Genomic DNA, 14,493 nt, shown 5'->3' on the forward strand with positions numbered 1-14,493 from the left:
AGCTGTTGCAATGATATTTCCATGCTGAACTGAGTTGTTCTGGCTCAAATATGAAGGCAAACCCACTTTCCTTTGAGTGTTTTGCTGCAATTGGCAGAAATCAGCTCATTCGGCCTGAAGATGCTTTTAAGCACATAAAAACTTACACTTTTGATTTCTTGCTAAATAAAAGCTGTAGCAATGATATTTCCATGCTGAACTGAGTTGTTCTGGGTCAAATATGAAGGCAAACCCACTTTCCTTTCAGTATTTTGCTGCATTTGGCAGAAACAAGCATATTTGCTCATTCGGCCTGAAAATGCTTTTAAGCGCATAAAAACTTACACTCTTGATTTCTGGCTAAATAAAAGCTGTTGCAATGATATTTCCATGCTGAACTGAGTTGTTCTGGGTCAAATATGAAGGCAAACCCACTTTCCTTTCAGTATTTTGCTGCATTTGGTAGAAACAAGCATATTTGCTAATTAGGCCTGAATTTGCTTTTAAGCGCATAACAACTTACACTCTTGATTTCTGGCTAAATAAAAGCTGTAGCAATGATATTTCCATGCTGAACTGAGTTGTTCTGGGTCAAATATGAAGGCAAACCCACTTTCCTTTCAGTAATTTGCTACATTTGGCAGAAACAAGCATATTTGCTCATTAGGCCTTAAAATGCTTTTAAGCGCATAAAATCTTACACTCTTGATTTCTGGCTAAATAAAACCTGTTGCAATGATATTTCCATGCTGAACTGAGTTGTTCGCGGTCAAATATGAAGGCAAACCCACTTTCCTTTTAGTATTTTTCTGCATTTGGCAGAAACAAGCATATTTGCTCATTCGGCCAGAAAATTATTTTAAGCGCATAAACACTTCCACTCTTGATTTCTGGCTACATAAAATATGTTGCAATGATATTTCCATGCTGAACTGAGTTGTTCTGGGTCAAATATGAAGGCAAACCCACTTTCCTTTCATTATTTTGCTGCATTTGGCAGAAACAGGCATATTTGCTCATTCGGCCTGAAAATGCTTTTAAGTGCATAAAAACTTACACTCTTGATTTCTGGCTAAATAAAAGCTGTTGCAATGATATTTCCATGCTGAACTGAGTTGTTCTGGCTCAAATATGAAGGCAAACCCACTTTCCTTTGAGTGTTTTGCTGCAATTGGCAGAAATCAGCTCATTCGGCCTGAAACTGCTTTTAAGCACATAAAAACTTACACTTTTGATTTCTGGCTAAATAAAAGCTGTAGCAATGATATTTCCATGCTGAACTGAGTTGTTCTGGGTCAAATATGAAGGCAAACCCACTTTCCTTTCAGTATTTTGCTGCATTTGGCAGAAACAAGCATATTTGCTCATTCGGCCTGAAAATGCTTTTAAGCGCATAAAAACTTACACTCTTGATTTCTGGCTAAATAAAAGCTGTTGCAATGATATTTCCATGCTGAACTGAGTTGTTCTGGGTCAAATATGAAGGCAAACCCACTTTCCTTTCAGTATTTTGCTGCATTTGGCAGAAACAAGCATATTTGCTCATTCGGCCTGAAAATGCTTTTAAGCGCATAAAAACTTACACTCTTGATTTCTGGCTAAATAAAAGCTGTTGCAATGATATTTCCATGCTGAACTGAGTTGTTCTGGCTCAAATATGAAGGCAAACCCACTTTCCTTTCAGTATTTTGCTGCATTTGGCAGAAACAAGCATATTTGCTCATTCGGCCTGAAAATGCTTTTAAGCGCATAAAAACTTACACTCTTGATTTCTGGCTAAATAAAAGCTGTTGCAATGATATTTCCATGCTGAACTGAGTTGTTCTGGCTCAAATATGAAGGCAAACCCACTTTCCTTTCAGTATTTTGCTGCATTTGGCAGAAACAATCATATTAGCTCATTCGGCCTGAAAATGCTTTTAAGCGCATAAAAACGTACACTCTTGATTTCTGGCTAAATAAAAGCTGTAGCAATGATATTTCCATGCTGAACTGAGTTGTTCTGGGTCAAATATTAAGGCAAACCCACTTTCTTTTGAGTGTTTTGCTGCAATTGGCAGAAATCAGCTCATTCGGCCCGAAAATGCTTTTAAGCGCATAAAAACTTACACTCTTGATTTCTGGCTAAATAGAAGCTGTTGCAATGATATTTCCATGCTGAACTGAGTTGTTCTGGGTCAAATATGAAGGCAAACCCACTTTCCTTTGAGTGTTTTGCTGCAATTGGCAGAAATCAGCTCATTCGGCCTGAAAATGCTTTTAAGCACATAAAAACTTACACTTTTGATTTCTGGCTAAATAAAAGCTGTAGCAATGATATTGCGATGCCGAACTGAGTTGTTCTGGGTCAAATATGAAGGCAAACCCACTTTCCTTTGAGTGTTTTGCTGCAATTGGCAGAAATCAGCTCATTCGGCCTGAAAATGCTTTTAAGCACATAAAAGCTTACACTCTTGATTTCTGGCTAAATAGAAACTGTTGCAATGATATTTCCATGCTGAACTGAGTTGTTCTGGGTCAAACATGAAGGCAAACCCACTTTCCTTTTAGTATTTTGCTGCATTTGGCAGAAACAAGCATATTTGCACATTCGGCCTGAAAATGCTTTTAAGCGCATAAAAACTTACACTCTTGATTTCTGGCTAAATAAAAGCTGTAGCAATGATATTGCGATGCTGAACTGAGTTGTTCTGGGTCAAATATGAAGGCAAACCCACTTTCCTTTGAGTGTTTTGCTGCAATTGACAGAAATCAGCTCATTCGGCCTGAAAATGCTTTTAAGCACATAAAAGCTTACACTCTTGATTTCTGGCTAAATAGAAACTGTTGCAATGATATTTCCATGCTGAACTGAGTTGTTCTGGGTCAAAAATGAAGGCAAACCCACTTTCCTTTCAGTATTTTGCTGCATTTGGCAGAAACAAGCATATTTGCTCATTCGGCCTGAAAATGCTTTTAAGCGCATAAAAACTTACACTCTTGATTTCTGGCTACATAAAAGATGTTGCGATGATATTTCCATGATGAACTGAGTTGTTCTAGGTCAAATATGAAAGCAAACCCACTTTCCTTTCAGTAATTTGCTGCATTTGGCAGAAACAAGCATATTTGCTAATTCGGCCTGAAAATGCTTTTAAGCGCATAAAAACTTCCACTCTTGATTTCTGGCTAAATAAAAGCTGTTGCAATGATATTTCTATGCTGAACTGAGTTGTTCTGGGTCAAATATGAAGGTAAACCCACTTTCCTTTCAGTATTTTGCTGCATTTGGCAGAAACAAGCATATTTGTTGATTCGGCCTTCTTCTTCTTTTCCTTTCGGCTGCTCCCTTTCAGGGGTCGCCACAGCGAATCATGTGCCTCCATCTAACTCTGTCCTCTACATCCTCTTCTCTCACACCAACTAACTTCATGTCCTCCCTCACTACATCCATAAATCTCCTCTTTGGTCTTCCTCTAGACCTCCTGCCTGGCAGCTCCAACCTCAGCATCCTTCTACCGATATATTCACAGTTTCTCCTCTGAACATGTCCAAACCACCTCAATCTGGCCTCTCTGACTTTATCTCCAAAACATCTAACATGAGCTGTCCCTCTGATGTACTCATTCCTGATCCTGTCCATCCTCGTCACTCCCAAAGAGAACCTCAACATCTTAAGCTCTGCTACCTCCAGCTCTGCCTCCTGTCTTTTCTTCAGTGCAACAACATTGCTGGTCTCACCACCGTCTTGAACACCTTTCCTTTCATTCTCGCTGAGACTCTTTTATCACACAACACACCTGACACTTTTCTCCACCCGTTCCAACCTGCCTGCACTCGCCTCTTCACCTCTTTTCCACACTCACCGTTGCTCTGAACAGTTGACCCTAAATACTTAAAGTCCTGCACCTTCTTCACCTCTGCTCCCTGTAACCTCACCGTTCCACCTGGGTCCCTCTCATTCACACACATGTATTCTGTCTTGCTGCGGCTAAGCTTCATTCCTCTGTTTTCCAGAGCAGACCTCCACCACTCTAGATTTTCCTCCACCTGCTCCCTGCTCTCACTGCAAATAACAATGTCATCTGCAAACATCATAGTCCAGGGAGATTCTTGTCTAACCTCATCTGTCAGTCTGTCCATCACCAGAGCAAACAAGAAGGGGCTCAAAGCCGATCCTTGATGCAGACCCACCTCCACCTTGAACTCCTCTGTCACACCTACAGCACCTCACCACTGTCTTACAGCTCTCATACATGTCCTGCACCACTCTAACATACTTCTCTGACACTCCAGACGTCCTCATACAATACCACAGCTCCTCTCTCGGCACCCTGTCATACGCTTTCTCTAAATCTACGCAGACACAATGCAACTCCCTATGACCCTCTCTGTACTTCTCCATCAGCGTCCTCAAAGCAAATACTGCATCTGTTGTACTCTTTCTAGGCATGAAACCATATTGCTGCTCACAAATACTCACCTCTGCGCTTAGCCGAGCTTCCACTACTCTTTCCCACAACTTCATTGTGTGACTCATCAGCTTTATTCCTCTGTAGTTGCCACAGCTCTGCACATCTCCCTTGTTCTTAAAAATTGGTACCAGTACACTTTTCCTCCAGTCCTCTGGCATCCTCTCACTCTCCAAGATCTTGTTAAACAAACTAGTCAAAAACTCTACTGCCGCCTCTCCTAGACACTTCCATACCTCCACAGGTATGTCATCAGGACCAACTGCCTTTCCACTCTTCATCCTCTTCAATGTCCTCCTCACTTCACTCTTACTAATCTTTGCTACTTCCTGCTCCACAACAGTCACCTCTTCTACTCTTCGTTCCCTTTCATTTTCCTCGTTCATCAACTCTTCAAAGTACTCCTTCCATCTTCCCATCACACTCCTGGCACCTGTCAATACATTTCCATCCTTATCTTTAATCACCCTAACCTGCTGCACATCCTTTCCATCTCTATCTCTTTGTCTGGCCAACCTGTACAAATCCACCTCTCCCTCTTTAGTGTCCAACCTAGCATACAAGTCCTCATATGCTCTTTGTTTGGCCTGTGCCACCTCTATCTTCACCTTACGCTGTATCTCCCTGTACTCCTGTCTACTCTCTTCAGTCCTCTCAGTGTCCCACTTCTTCTTAGCTAACCTCTTTCTCTGTATACACTCCTGAACTTCCTCGTTCCACCACCAAGTCTCCTTGTCCGCTTTCCTCTTTCCAGATGACACACCGAGTACCCTCCTACCTGTCTCCCTGATCAAATTAGCTGTAGTAGTCCAGTCATCTGGAAGCACCTCCAAACCACCAGAGTCTGTCTCAGCTCCTCCCTGAAAACTAAACGACATTCTTCCTTTTTCAACTTCCACCACTTTGTCCGCTGCTCTGCCTTAGTCCTCCTTATCTTCCTCACCACCAGCATCATTTTACACACCACCATCCTGTGTTGTCTGGCTACACTCTCCCCTACCAATGCTTTACAGTCACTGATCTCTTTCAGATTACAACGTCTACACAAGATGTAGTCTACCTGAGTGCTTCTCCCTCCGCTCTTGTACGTCACCCTATGTTCCTGCCTCTTCTGAAAGAAAGTGTTTACTACAGCCATTTCCATCCTCTTTGCAAAGTCAACCACCATCTGACCTTCTGCGTTCCTGTCCTGAACACCAAACCTGCCCATAACAGTCTCATCACCTCTGTTCCCTTCACCTACATGCCCATTGAAATCTGCACCAATGACAACTCTCTCACCTCTGGGGATGCTCTGCATCACTTCATCTAACTCACTCCAGAATTTCTCCTTCTCTTCTAACTCACATCCTACCTGTGGGGCATAACCACTCACAACATTGAACATCACCCCTTCAACTTCCAGCTTCAGACTCATCAACCTGTCTGATACTCTTTTCACCTCTAGAACATTCCTCACAAAATCCTCTTTCAATATAACTCCTACTCCATTTCTCTTCCTATCTGACCCATGGTAAAACAACTTGAACCCTGCTCCTAAGCTTCTAGCCTTGCTACCTTTCCACCTGGTCTCCTGGACACACAGTATGTCCACCTTCCTTCTCTGCATCATGTCGATCAACTCCCTAGCCTTCCCTGTCATAGTACCAACATTCAAAGTCCCTACTGTCAGTCCTACATTCTTAGCTTTCCTCTTCTCTCTTTGCCTACGAACACACCTTCCTCCTCTTCTTCTTCGTCTTCGACCAACAGTAGTCCAATTTCCACCGGTACCCTGTAGGTCAACAGCACAGTTGGTTAGCGACTGTCTTTTGGTTTGTTTATTTCTATCAGGCTAGCTAGCACTTTCTGTGGGAAATGGCTTATTTTGTTTATTATGTTGGCCTTGGTTCGCCCTGAGTTGTAGTGTCATGTTTTGTTTGACACTTTCTTTCGTTTAAAATAAATATCATTCTGTTGGAACATCTCAATCCTGGATTTTGGTTTGGGGATCGGAGAGGGAACATGCTAATTTATCTTTGTATGTTTCACCCTGACCCCCTAGACAGGGGCGTAACAGACCAGTACAGTCATAGTACTTTGTACTTTGCCACATTTATCTTCTTCTTAGCAAGTGTCATGCATTCTGCTTCTCTAGCGTTTTTAAGAGCTGTTGATGATGTCAAATGCAGCTTACGGCCACACCGCTCTCTAAGCGCCCGATCTCGTCCGATCTCGGCAGCCAAATAGGGCGGGGCCTGGTTAGTACTTGGTAGGAAGACCGCCTGGTGCTGTAAGCTTTTTTGCTTGGGTTTACGGGCAGCACAAGCTGGTGTTACTGCCTATTTATTCATAGAAATTGTTCTATATTTTCATCAAATTTTGTTCTTTCATTGCTGTTTTGCTACTTTATTGGTTTCTCAACCATCGTGCTTCATTACTAGTAGACCATGTTAAATAAATTGTATATTTTGTAAATAGTATTAAATCTGTAGGGGTGAACTGCCATTTTCTTGGACTGTTTTCACATTAGGGAGTAAGGGTTAGCGACTGTCTTTTGGTTTGTTTATTTCTATCAGGCTAGCTAGCACTTTCTATGGGAAATGGCTTATTTTGTTTATTATGTTGGCCTTGGTTCGCCCTGAGTTGTAGTGTCATGTTTTGTTTGACACTTTCTTTCGTTTAAAATAAATATCATTCTGTTGGAACATCTCGATCCTGGATTTTGGTTTGGGGATCGGAGAGGGAACATGCTAATTTATCTTTGTATGTTGCACCCTGACCCCCTGGACAGGGGCGTAACAGACCAGTACAGTTATAGTACTTTGTACTTTGCCACATTTATCTTCTTCTTAGCAAGTTTCATGCATTCTGCTTCTCCAACGTTTTTATGCAGCTTACGGCCACACCGCTCTCTAAGCGCCCGATCTCGTCCGATCTCGGCAGCCAAATAGAGCAGGTCCTGGATAGTACTTGGTAGGAAGACCGCCTGGGAATACCAGGTGCTGTAAGCTTTTTTGCTTGGGTTTACGGGCAGCACAAGCTGGTGTTACTGCCTATTTTTTCATAGAAATTGTTCTATATTTTCATCAAATTTTGTTCTTTTATTGCTGTTTTGCTACTTTATTGGTTTGTCAACCATCGTGCTTCATTACTAGTAGACCATGTTACGGTCCTGGCCATATGTGTTGTTTTTTTTTTGTTGTTGTTCTTATAGGTGCCCTGCCTGATTGGCCGGATTGGGGGGCAGTACAGGAAGCTGATTGGTCCATCCTACACTTCCTGGAGTTTTAAAAGTACGGTTCCCAACAGCTAGCGAGGCTCTTTCTGGCATCAGCACCTGTTTGCTGTTCTTGGTTTCCAAACCTTATTTAGCATTTTTGAATTGTTAGGTTTTGTGCCGTGGTTTTGTTTATAAATTGTATATTTTGTAAATAGTATTAAATCTGTAGGGGTGAACTGCCATTTTCTTTGGACTGTTTTCACATTAGGGAGTTAGGGTTAGCGACTGTCTTTTGGATTGTTTATTTCTATCAGGCTAGCTAGCACTTTCTGTGGGAAATGGCTTATTTTGTTTATTATGTTGGCCTTGGTTCGCCCTGAGTTGTAGTGTCATGTTTTGTTTGACACTTTCTTTCGTTTAAAATAAATATCATTCTGTTGGAACATCTCGATCCTGGATTTTGGTTTGGGGATCGGAGAGGGAACATGCTAATTTATCTTTGTATGTTGCACCCTGAGCTCCTGGACAGGGGCGTAACAGACCAGTACAGTTATAGTACTTTGTACTTTGCCACATTTATCTTCTTCTTAGCAAGTGTCATGCATTCTGCTTCTCCAGCGTTTTTAAGAGCTGTTGATGATGTCAAATGCAGCTTACGGCCACACCGCTCTCTAAGCGCCCGATCTCGTCCGATCTCGGCAGCCAAATAGAGCTGGGCCTGGTTAGTACTTGGCAGGAAGACCGCCTGGGAATACCAGGTGCTGTAAGCTTTTTTGCTTGGGTTTACGGGCAGCACAAGCTGGTGTTACTGCCTATTTATTCATAGAAATTGTTCTATATTTTCATCAAATTTTGTTCTTTCATTGCTGTTTTGCAACTTTGGTGGTTTGTCAACCATCGTGCTTCATTATTAGTAGACCATGTTACGGTCCTGGCCATATGTGTTGTTTTATTTTGTTGTTCTTATAGGTGCCCTGCCTGATTGGCCGGATTGGGGGGCAGTACAGGAAGCTGATTGGTCCATCCTACACTTCCTGGAGTTTTAAAAGTACGGTTCCCAACAGCTAGCGAGGCTCTTTCTGGCATCAGCACCTGTTTGCTGTTCTTGGTTTCCAAAACTTATTTAGCATTTTTGAATTGTTAGGTTTTGTGCCGTGGTTTTGTTTATAAATTGTATATTTTGTAAATAGTATTAAATCTGTAGGGGTGAACTGCCATTTTCTTTGGACTGTTTTCACATTAGGGAGTTAGGGTTAGCGACTGTCTTTTGGTTTGTTTATTTCTATCAGGCTAGCTAGCACTTTCTGTGGGAAATGGCTTATTTTGTTTATTATGTTGGCCTTGGTTCGCCCTGAGTTGTAGTGTCATGTTTTGTTTGACACTTTCTTTCGTTTAAAATAAATATCATTCTGTTGGAACATCTCGATCCTGGATTTTGGTTTGGGGATCGGAGAGGGAACATGCTAATTTATCTTTGTATGTTGCACCCTGACCCCCTAGACAGGGGCGTAACAGACCAGTACAGTTATAGTACTTTGTACTTTGCCACATTTATCTTCTTCTTAGCAAGTGTCATGCATTCTGCTTCACTAGCGTTTTTAAGAGCTGTTGATGATGTCAAATGCATCTTACGGCGACACCGCTCTCTAAGCGCCCGATCCCGTCCGATCTCGGCAGCCAAATAGGGCCGGGCCTTGTTAGTACTTGGTAGGAAGACCGCCTGGGAATACCAGGTGCTGTAAGCTTTTTTGCTTGGGTTTACGGGCAGCACAAGCTGGTGTTACTGCCTATTTATTCATAGAAATTGTTCTATATTTTCATCAAATTTTGTTCTTTCATTACTGTTTTGCTACTTTATTGGTTTGTCAACCATCGTGCTTCATTACTAGTAGACCATGTTACGGTCCTGGCCATATGTGTTGTTTTTATTTTGTTGTTTCTTATAGGTGCCCTGCCTGATTGGCCGGATTGGGGGGCAGTACAGGAAGCTGATTGGTCCATCCTACACTTCCTGGAGTTTTAAAAGTACGGTTCCCAACAGCTAGCGAGGCTCTTTCTGGCAGCAGCACCTGTTTGCTGTTCTTGGTTTCCAAACCTTATTTAGCATTTTTAAATTGTTAGGTTTTGTGCCGTGGTTTTGTTTATAAATTGTATATTTTTTAAATAGTATTAAATCTTTAGGGGTGAACAGCCATTTTCTTTTGATTGTTTTCTCTTGTTTTCACATTAGGGAGTTAGGGTTAGCGACTGTCTTTTGGTTTGTTTATTTCTATCAGGCTAGCTAGCACTTTCTGTGGGAAATGGCTTATTTTGTTTATTATGTTGGCCTTGGTTCGCCCTGAGTTGTAGTGTCATGTTTTGTTTGACACTTTCTTTCGTTTAAAATAAATATCATTCTGTTGGAACATCTCGATACTGGAGTTTGGTTTGGGGATCGGAGAGGGAACATGCTAATTTATCTTTGTATGTTGCACCCTGACCCCCTGGACAGGGGCGTAACAGACCAGTACAGTTATAGTACTTTGTACTTTGCCACATTTATCTTCTTCTTAGCAAGTGTCATGCATTCTGCTTCTCCAGCGTTTTTAAGAGCTGTTGATGATGTCAAATGCAGCTTACGGCCACACCGCTCTCTAAGCGCCCGATCTCGTCCGATCTCGGCAGCCAAATAAAGCCGGGCCTGGTTAGTACTTGGTAGGAAGACCGCCTGGGAATACCAGGTGCTGTAAGCTTTTTTGCTTGGGTTTACGGGCAGCACAAGCTGGTGTTACTGCCTATTTATTCATAGAAATTGTTCTATATTTTCATCAAATTTTGTTCTTTCATTGCTGTTTTGCTACTTTATTGGTTTCTCAACCATCGTGCTTCATTACTAGTAGACCATGTTACGGTCCTGGCCATATGTGTTGTTTTTATTTTGTTGTTTTTATAGGTGCCCTGCCTGATTGGCCGGATTTGGGGGAAGTACAGGAAGCTGATTGGTGCATCCTACACTTCCTGGAGTTTTAAAAGTACGGTTCCCAACAGCTAGCGAGGCTCTTTCTGGCATCAGCATCTGTTTGCTGTTCTTGGTTTCCAAACCTTATTTAGCAATTTTGAATTGTTAGGTTTTGTGCCGTGGTTTTGTTTATAAATTGTATATTTTGTAAATAGTATTAAATCTGTAGGGGTGAACTGCCATTTTCTTTGGACTGTTTTCACATTAGGGAGTTAGGGTTAGCGACTGTCTTTTGGTTTGTTTATTTCTATCAGGCTAGCTAGCACTTTCTGGGGGAAATGGCTTATTTTGTTTATTATGTTGGCCTTGGTTCGCCCTGAGTTGTGTCATTTTTTGTTTGACACTTTCTTTCGTTTAAAATAAATATCATTCTGTTGGAACATCTCGATCCTGGATTTTGGTTTGGGGATCGGAGAGGGAACATGCTAATTTATCTTTGTATGTTGCACCCTGACCCCCTAGACAGGGGCGTAACAGACCAGTACAGCTATAGTACTTTGTACTTTGCCACATTTATCTTCTTCTTAGCAAGTGTCATGCATTCTGCTTCTCCAGCGTTTTTAAGAGCTGTTGATGATGTCAAATGCAGCTTACGGCCACACCGCTCTCTAAGCGCCCGATCTCGTCCGATCTCGGCAGCCAAATAGAGCCGGGCCTGGTTAGTACTTGGTAGGAAGACCGCCTGGGAATACCAGGTGCTGTAAGCTTTTTTGCTTGGGTTTACGGGCAGCACAAGCTGGTGTTACTGCCTATTTATTCATAGAAATTGTTCTATATTTTCATCAAATTTTGTTCTTTCATTGCTGTTTTGCTACTTTATTGGTTTGCCAACCATCGTGCTTCATTACTAGTAGACCATGTTACGGTCCTGGCCATATGTGTAGTTTTTATTTTCTTGTTCTTATAGGTGCCCTGCCTGATTGGCCGGATTGGGGGGCAGTACAGGAAGCTGATTGGTCCATCCTACACTTCCTGGAGTTTTAAAAGTACGGTTCCCAACAGCTAGCAAGGCTCTTTCTGGCATCAGCACCTGTTTGCTGTTCTTGGTTTCCAAACCTTATTTAGCATTTTTGAATTGTTAGGTTTTGTGCCGTGGTTTTGTTTATAAATTGTATATTTTGTAAATAGTATTAAATCTGTAGGGGTGAACTGCCATTTTCTTTGGACTGTTTTCACATTAGGGAGTTAGGGTTAGCGACTGTCTTTTGGTTTGTTTATTTCTATCAGGCTAGCTAGCACTTTCTGTGGGAAATGGCTTATTTTGTTTATTATGTTGGCCTTGGTTCGCCCTGAGTTGTAGTGTCATGTTTCGTTTGACACTTTCTTTCGTTTAAAATAAATAGCATTCTGTTGGAACATCTCGATCCTGGATTTTGGTTTGGGGATCCTAATTTATCTTTGTATGTTGCACCCTGACCCCCTAGACAGGGGCGTAACAGACCAGTACAGTTATAGTACTTTGTACTTTGCCACATTTATCTTCTTCTTAGCAAGTGTCATGCATTCTGCTTCTCCAGCGTTTTTAAGAGCTGTTGATGATGTCAAATGCAGCTTACGGCCACACCGCTCTCTAAGCGCCCGATTGGAGGAGGACAGGGGTATGGTCTTTCTGAGTCAGTGTGCTTTCAGGAAGGGACACGTATGTGAGCTGCTTCGCGTTTGACGTGCATTTTTCGTTTTCGTATTAGTGTTTTGCCTATCCAGTGTAGTGCGTTTGAGTTTGTATTCATTATTTTTATGAAACCCCCCGGCGGAGTTTCTCCGTTCGGGGGCGCCTTTATTTTTTGTGGTTTTTCTAGTTTTTGAACTTTTTTGGGTTTTCTTTTTCGCGCGATTTCTGATAGACTGCTCATAATGGAGAACGGCAGAGGCATGCGAGAAGAAGAAGCCTGTTTAACAGTGGCTGGAAAGAGTGGAAGGAGAAGAATGGATACGGAGAAAATTGGCGTCTATGGGGAAAGCGCATTGAGAGGGAATGAGCTGGAGCTGGCGGAGGAGACGAGGAAGTCGCTGAATAAGGGTGTCAAGCAGATTGAGAAAAGAATGGAGATTGCAAAGGAGCGGCCTGGACGGAGAATGGAGAATGACTGTTTGGCGGCAGATGAGAGACAACAGGGAGAACGGGTAAGCACGCGATCGGAGCCGGGTGGAGCGACAGAGACACGGAAAGAAATGCGGTATGATAGGGACTTGACTGTATTGGCTGAGGTGGTGGGAGAAGAGAAAGTTAAGACAATGGAACTGCTGAGAGCAATGCGTGATGTGTGTGGAGGCATCGTTGCATTGCGTGAGACGGGGCCGAATAAATATGAGGTGACGGTCAAGAGCGAAGCTGGAAAGAAAAGACTTTTAGATGGATTTAAAGTGGGTAGAGCAGTGGTGATGGTGAAAACTTTAGTTATCGATGAATTGGTGGTGTCATTTTTGAATTTGCCTGCCTATATTGCGGATGAGGACATTTTAGAAAAACTGGATGTGTGGGGAGTGAGAGCAATCTCTCCTATTAAAAGACGGTTGTGGCCTGGGACTGACGTGGCGGACGGAACAAGATATGTAAAAGTTAAATTTAATGAAACTGTGCAGTCATTACCATATTCCTCGAAATTTATGACGGCCACAGGGCCAGAATACTTCAGAGTTATTCATAATAATCAAGTTAAAGTGTGTAGGATGTGTTTACAGCCTGGGCATATAGTTAGAGATTGCCCAGATTTCACATGCTTTAAATGCAATAAACAGGGTCATTATGCACGTGAGTGTGATGCCTGGGTGCACAGGTGTGTTGCGTGCCATGCCCCAGCGGAGCAATGTAATTGCCATAATGCAGGTGAAGGGGAAGGGGAGGTAGACCGGGACTCCATCTCTGATGATGAGTGGAGTAATGTCAGGCCTGCAGAGGAGCCAGCCCTGGGTAGCGAGACAGAGAGTGGGAATGAGCTTGGAGATGAGGTGGTGTCACAGAGTGCTGACTTGTTGGTGCAAGAGGGCATAAGAAATGAGGGGGTCGATGAGCTAGGATCCAGTATGGATCATGTGCTGGCGGACTGGAGCGGGGATGCGGCGAGTCGCCCTGAAGGGGGCTGGCTAGGCTCACCCCGGCCTGAGCCGAATGAGCCTCACTCTCAAAATGAAATAGAGTCCACCACTCGAATACCCACTTCTGATGTAGCCCTGCTGGCTCCCCAGGCTAGTAGCGTGGACTCAGATTTAGAGATGGATGTCCAATGGGTAAAACGGGTCAGGAAGAGGGCACAGCAGGGTAAGCCAAGTGGAACTGAGGGAGGGTATAGAAATAAAGGTAAGAAATATGCCAAAAAATGACAGGGCCGATTTTAGTTTTTTTTCTGGGAATGCTGCTTCTCTCTCAAAATTTGAATGGTCTTAAAAACATTGAGAAAATTGAACAGCTTTGCGGGAAAATGCTGTGTGACAACCTGTGCGTCCAGGAATGCAGGTGGACCTCTGAGACAATAAAAAGCATAAAGTGCTTTTGGAGAGGGGATCTTTTTTATTCTCTCTCCCCAGACAAAACTGCAGGGGTAGCAATCTTTGTAAAGCCTGGATTGTTTGAGAGTGTCCTGCAAATTTCTAAGGATGATCAGGGAAGGCTACTGGTGATTGATGTAATTGAACAGAGTCAGAGATATAGAATTGTGAATTTATATGGGCCAAATAGGGAAGGAGAGAGGAGGGTTTTTTTCAGGCGCTGTAAAAGATGGACAGATGATCGCTCGGTGGTGATAGGGGACTGGAATGTGACACTGGCTAGGATAGATGTGGGTGTCAACAATAAATTTAAGAATGACACTAGTAGGTCGGCTGTGTTTGAATGGATGGAAGAGTGTGACTTGATGGATGCATGG

The 14,493-nt window shown here is 42.7% G+C and overlaps 5 pseudogenes; all 5 read left to right on the forward strand.

Annotated features, from left to right (window-relative positions):
* The first annotated feature begins 7,304 nt into the window (after window positions 1-7,304).
* On the forward strand, window positions 7,305-7,423 carry LOC137119259 (5S ribosomal RNA; annotated as a pseudogene).
* An 860-nt stretch (window positions 7,424-8,283) lies between these two features.
* LOC137119229 (5S ribosomal RNA) lies at window positions 8,284-8,402 on the forward strand (annotated as a pseudogene).
* An 856-nt stretch (window positions 8,403-9,258) lies between these two features.
* On the forward strand, window positions 9,259-9,377 carry LOC137119172 (5S ribosomal RNA; annotated as a pseudogene).
* Window positions 9,378-10,245: 868 nt separating this feature from the next.
* Window positions 10,246-10,364, forward strand: LOC137119260 (5S ribosomal RNA; annotated as a pseudogene).
* Window positions 10,365-11,218: 854 nt separating this feature from the next.
* Window positions 11,219-11,337, forward strand: LOC137119228 (5S ribosomal RNA; annotated as a pseudogene).
* Window positions 11,338-14,493: the final 3,156 nt, after the last annotated feature.

The sequence above is a fragment of the Channa argus genome, unplaced genomic scaffold (assembly GCF_033026475.1).
Source record: "Channa argus isolate prfri unplaced genomic scaffold, Channa argus male v1.0 Contig052, whole genome shotgun sequence".
NCBI classification, from domain to species: domain Eukaryota; kingdom Metazoa; phylum Chordata; class Actinopteri; order Anabantiformes; family Channidae; genus Channa; species Channa argus.